The sequence below is a fragment of the Rhagoletis pomonella genome, unplaced genomic scaffold (assembly GCF_013731165.1).
Source record: "Rhagoletis pomonella isolate Grant_MI unplaced genomic scaffold, Rhpom_1.0 Rhpom_scaffold_00006, whole genome shotgun sequence".
Taxonomy (NCBI): Eukaryota; Metazoa; Arthropoda; class Insecta; order Diptera; family Tephritidae; genus Rhagoletis; species Rhagoletis pomonella.
The window spans coordinates 20,389,747-20,396,252 of NW_023458560.1; the positions used below are offsets into that span (position 1 = coordinate 20,389,747).

Genomic DNA, 6,506 nt, shown 5'->3' on the forward strand with positions numbered 1-6,506 from the left:
ATCTCATTATTACGATTCCGTTGAAAAGATTGTTAAATATTTTTATGCAGATTTTTTAAACCTAATCTGTTTTGTCATCTGAGGGGAGTTTTTTCAAAAAGTTCTTTAAGAAACTATTTTTATTCATAAAAAACTCCATTTTTGAAGGTATTATCAAATTGGTCCATCTCGCTTAAATCTTAGTATTTTTCCGAAATATTTTGGTGGACGTCTTAAAATATAATAGATTTTGTAATCCCGGCGGAAAAATCCGCAACTTTTTTTGGTGAGGCAGTCTAATGTAAATACATATAATTTTTATATATTAAAAGCATAAAAAAAACAAAAAAATTTCAAAACAACGAAGGAATCGATATACTCACGAAACTATGGGCCAAATATTGTAAAACTTCGTTTTTAGTTTTTCGCTCCGACGCACTATGGTTCAGAACTCAATTTTAGTGTGACTTAAATCAAATTTCTGACATAAGCAAAAACAAAAAACCACCAGTCATAGTTACAGTAAAATATGTGAGTCATGACAGAAGAAGAAAATTATCCTGAAATGATGGGTACTTTTAACGTATGACGTTACCAAAGTAAGAAAATTATTTTTAAAAAATTTTCGATAAAATAATAATAATAATTTGATCAAACGTGAATTTCTTGGAGTTTATAATCTCATTTACTTTCAGCTACCCTTATTTGCTTTTATTTGTTTTTCAAGCGAAAAGGGTAATTAAAGATAATTTATTTTAAGTTACATCTCGTTTAAAAAGAAAGATTTTATTTATTAAAAAAACATTTTCACCGAAGATTTAAAAAAAGTGGAAGCGATTGCAAGTTTTGAAAATATGACTATTTTGTAGTTCCAATCTTATTGTATCGAGAAAAAGAAAAAACAAGCCCTCCTCTGTGCCCCTCTTTATACAACTACCGGTTTGTCATAAGTTAGTTGGCCAAATTTTCATGCAAATGTACATACATTTTGGATGGTTTACATTATTATGATAATATATGTATGTATTTTCGACTGCTCTAACGACTTGTATAGAAGTTTGTATTAGGTATATATATATATATATATATATATATATATGAAATAAATGTGAAAAAATTTCACAAATATACGTTCGAAACTGCAAATATGTTTGCAACCTCATATTCATGGTTTAATATGCCGACAAGTGTTCACAAAGTTCTTATGCACGGATCAGAGGTTACAAAGCATGCAATTCTACCTATTGGTCAGCTAGGAGAGGAAGCACAAGAAGCAAAAAATAAGGACTTTAAATTCATAAGAGAACACAGAAGTAGAAAAGATAGTGCAAAGCATACTAATGTTGATATTTTAAACTATTTTTTGCTATCATCAGATCCTGTAATATCTGAATTAAGTTTACAAAGAAAATGCAGTAAAAAGAAAAAAACTGGAGCCAGATGTGATGGATATGCTTGAAGCACCACACGCTGAATTACTAAATGAAATTGATAGGACAAACTAGTATCGCTACTGACTCCAGGTCTTTTCTTAAACTATGTACATTTCTTTTATGAACTTCAGATTTCATCGTATTATAAAATAGTCCCCTGAACTGTTTTTACTTCTATGTTTCCTTATTAATATAAAGAACTTTTATTATTCTGCTTGAGCTACTCTCTTAGTAGCCCAACAGAATTTAAGGTTGTGGTTTTTAAAGTCTTCGATCCACAAAAATATATGAAGTTGGGGACACTTATTTTCATACTAAACTATAAATTTAAATGTAGAAAATAGGTTGCTATATGTTTAAAAATTAAAAATATCTTTTTTGAAAAGAGAACAGAGTTTCAACGAAATAAAAACAATATTATGAAAAACAAGCTTTACTGTTTTTATGTGGCCGTTGGAAAAACGTAAAAATGTGCTTAATACTTGGAAGTTCATGTATGGTTAACAAAACATAAAAATACATTCATTAAGGGCCAGTTATTCTCTCGGAAATATTATTAAAACGGATATTGTAACATAACTTTAAAATTTTGACTGGGTTGTAACCCGAAAAAAACACGTCAGATTACCTTTCATTTGACACTGATATTGTCATATTTTTTATAATTTTACGGAATGTGAATCTTATCCATTTCTTGTGACCATAGTTTAGGCTATAACTCCGGTACCGGTAGAGGTATCGAAGCAAGACTTAGCTTCAAATGTGCTCCTTCTAAAGTAGATTAGTATGTTAAAATTTGGGAATAATCCGCCATGGTTCGCAGGAGATACGAATTTTGTCGTGCTAGATGTGATCTCTGAACCACTGTGCGACGTCAGGATTTTTTTTCAAATGACTTTGAAATTTTAGAGATATGATTAATTGGGAAATAACTGTTATCAAGCAACGTAAAAAATAAATGTTTGGAAATAACTCTTATTGGTGACGGAAAGCATATTTCCCCTGGGTTACAACCCTTATCGGCCAAATAAAAAATATTTCTCATATAATAACTGTTATGGAACAACGTTTTCCGATAAAACTTATAACTGTTATGTTCTTGAATAAAATTTTATAATTAAATCCATAGTTATAAAAAATTTTATATTACTTGCTTTAACAAAAACAGAGAATCTGTATGCTTATTTGTATAATGAAAAACAAACTTATAGGGCCCCTAAATCACACAAAATCATTGCGCTACCCGAGATTTGTGCAAGTCAATATTAAAAAAAAATTGCAATTTTTTCTACGCTCTTATCCATATTTTACAGCACGATTTGGACACCAAAATCAAAACTAGACTAAAAAATTGAGCAGCAATCATGAGCAAATATCAAAATGATTTTGATTTTAGCGCAATAACTGTGCAATATAGTACTAACAACCCCATACACCACAAAAACGACCAACGAAAGCCCGATATTGCGCAATGTTCTTGTGTGGTTTAGGTAGGGTTGCCAGCCGTACTATAATATATAGTATTATACTATTTTTTGGGTCTGCGTACCATATACTGTTGGAAAAAAAATATAGTATGCAAAAATACTATATTTCTTCAGTTATAAATATAATTATATTTCAGTAATTTTCAAGAAAGAAATGCTTTAAAATGGATAACATTTATACTGAAATAATAATATTAAAAGAAATATATCTTACAACAAAGTTTCCACAGACCAAAAATGGCAGCATTTTTAAAAATATTTAGGGCCACATTCACAGTGCGTAGTTAACTCAGAATATACCGAAAATCTGTAGTTAACTGCCGATTCTGAGTTAACTACACACTGTGAATTTGGCCCTTAGAAAGATTTACCAAATTTACTTAAAATTATTTCGCTTATGCTCTGTATTCCTGCAACTTCGGCATTCACAGAAAGAGTTTTTTTTATTAAAATTGTGAAATGGTGAGATGATAGAAATAAAGCTACTATCTCACTATTAAAAAATGAACTTTTGATTTATACTAATTTAAATATTGATTGCGATAAGCATATGATACTTTCAAAGAAATATATTTTTTATAGAGGAATTGCATAAGAAAGAAAAACGATTTACACCTAAAAAGCATTTTTACTTTTTCTTAAAAAAATACTATTTATGTTTGAAGTGTACTATATTTTTTCAGATTTTTTTTGTAAATTTCTTAGGAAATGTTGGCAACCCTAGGTTTAGGGGCCCTATAGTAGCGGCGTGTGCAAAGAAATTGTATTTCCCTTATAAGAGTTATCAAATCAAACTTATAAATATCTACATATAAAATTTCAAGTCTTTAAATAACAAGAAAAACATTATTTGCCTTTAAACTAATAATATTATTCATAGTATTCAAAACTGCATTTCTGTCAGCCAAAAGTATCAAAACGAGACATGTGTGAACAAAAAAGTATTAAAGTTTCATATTGTAAAATTTGGAAAAAAAGTATCAAAAATTATACAATTGTATCAAAACGGCAACGCTAGTTAAAACTCCTCCAGTTAAGCAGGTAAGAAATTTAGTACTATTTTTATTCTTAACTTTGTCTTTAGAATGAAGTAAAGAATCAGTTGTATGAAGCTATATGTTAAAGTGAACCTATTTCGATGATTTTCAGAATTAGCTAAGGAAACATTAAAAAATAGTCATGTGCAAAATTTTAGTAAAATAACTTCCAAACTGAGGGAGTTATTTATAACATAATCAAATTTTCAAGTACCATTATCTCGAAAACCGAAGCCAATCTGGTACAACGGGGAATGCCATTGAATTTAGAACGTCCCAATTAAGTGAGTTCAACTTTCAGAATCTTTGCTCAAATATACAACTTGAACAGCGTATCTAGTTTGAACCCAACTTGTTCTTTTGTTTTCTATTTCAGCGATCTAAATATTTATTCCTCGTCTAACTTTTTAAGCACTTGATCAAAATGAATTACACCTATATTTATCTAAATATTTATTAAGATATTACGAAGAGAATCATATATAAAATATAGGTGTGCCCTAGACCGTTCGTTAAAAATAAAATTTGGTTTGCCGGGCGGCAAAAGATGTCTTTTGGTCTAAAAATAAGCTGTGCAAAATTTTATTCGAATATGATAACTCTAAGTACTTGCGCGTTGCATTTGAAAATTTAGAAAACCATATGCATTCTGGGAAAATTTTTTTTAACAAAATAGTTGAAAGTCGTGAATTTTATAGTCATTTGCTATGTAAAATAACTCACACAATCTGAATATGAGGTTTAAAATTAAAAAAGTAGAATAGGTTTTAAGAATTTGCGAAATTATCGTTTTTTTTTCAAATTGAGAAAACAGCATTTTCAATTTTTTCCAAAAATATCCGGTTGTGATTATCACACCGCAAAAAGATCTCCATCAGATTAAAGGTCTTTGAAATCCCTATGAATGTTTTGCAATCAAATTATCAGTTTAAGAGTTATCTGCCAATTTATTAGTGAAATCGGACACAATTTTAACTCGCATCGTTATTCTACTGTGAATTACACCTAAAAGCTGCAAACTTTTTGTTCTTATTATTATGCTATGTTAAAGCTTATTTAATTTCAAAGTATACAGATCCAAATTTTTTGCAAATCGATTTGAAAATAGAAAAGTTATAGCAAATTTAGGAAATGACATTGGATTCAAGCAACGTATCGATACTGTACAGCACGTTTGATTGTAAAATAAATTAAAATATCATTTCCATTGGCATGTTATTCACATCGCAATTAGAAAAACAGCTGACAATAGGTTTGTTTCGTTAAGCAATAGTTTGAAATATTTTTTAACAATTGTCACAAATTATCATGCCTTGGCTAGCAAAAAAGTTGATAAAATAAGATAAATTGAGATAGCAAAATAACATTTGATTTTTAGATAAAGTTTGCAAGTTTCTGCGGGATACATTTATACTTGTAAAACTGAAACAACGGTACTTATTGAATGTATTATGTATTTATATTATGATCCTTATTTTCAAGTAAAACTACGCTCAAAAGTATGTCTAATAACCGCTTGAAAAGCTCATCTGGTCAACCTAGTGCCCAGTAACCAAGTTCAATAAAATGTGGCCAAATTTGATAAGAAAAGAATATTTCAGAAAAAGCTTGTAAAAAATAAAACTATATTCATAACGAGATCATTTCTATCTTCAGTGTTTAAATAGTCAAAGAATTCTATACATTTCATTTTAAAATTACTTTTAATTTGAAGTTCACTTCAAAAAATTGTAATTTGAAGCCGGTTTCTCTCTTTGTTCCAGGAAGAAAACTTTATTCTCTCAGTTGTTTCATTTGAGTGTGGTATTAAAAAAAAAAAAACAAAATTACATATTATTTCAAACTGTGTACCACTATTTAAGGACTTCATCTATATTTCCTCATGGCTTAAATTACCTTTTTCAACTACGCAAAAACTTTGAAAGACTAAGAATTCGGTAAAAAGGGCATCTAACTCTATGTCTTGTATGCAAAACTCTTTTACAATGTCAGTAAATTGTGAAAAAAAGAAGTATAAGCTAGAGGCAAAAACCATTCCAACATTTGAATTTGTTGTTGTTAAACTGAAAGTTATTTTCGAGATAACTAACAACACTCGACGATGACATCGACATCATCGGTAACCAAAACCGCGAAGTCTGTTCTGCCTTTTCCAAGTTGGATAGGGAAGCAAAGCGAATGGGTCTGGTGGTAAACGAGGACAAGACGAAGTATCTCCTGTCATCAAACAAACAGTCAGGACATTCGCGCCTTGGCACCCACGTCACTGTTGACAGTTACAATTTCGAGAAAGTAGAGAATTTCGTTTACTTGGGAACCAGCATCAACACCGATAATAATGTCAACATTGAAATCCAACGTAGAATCGGTCTTGCCAACAAGTGCTACTTTGGACTGAGTAGGCAATTCAGGAGTAAAGTCCTCTCTCGACGTACGAGTGGTATATGGCGCAGAAGCATGGACAATGACAACATCCGATGAGGCGGCTCTTGGAGTGTTTGAGAGAAAGATTTTGGGGAAGATTTACGGGCCTTTACGCGTTGGCGACGGCGAGTACCGCAGACGATGGA

At 30.4% G+C, this 6,506-nt stretch overlaps 1 protein-coding gene across 1 annotated transcript in view; it reads left to right on the plus strand.

Annotated features, from left to right (window-relative positions):
• LOC118741816 overlaps nt 1-6,506 on the plus strand; it is a 10,380-nt gene that overhangs the window by 3,309 nt on the left and 565 nt on the right. The gene's annotated exons all lie outside the window — the stretch shown is intronic.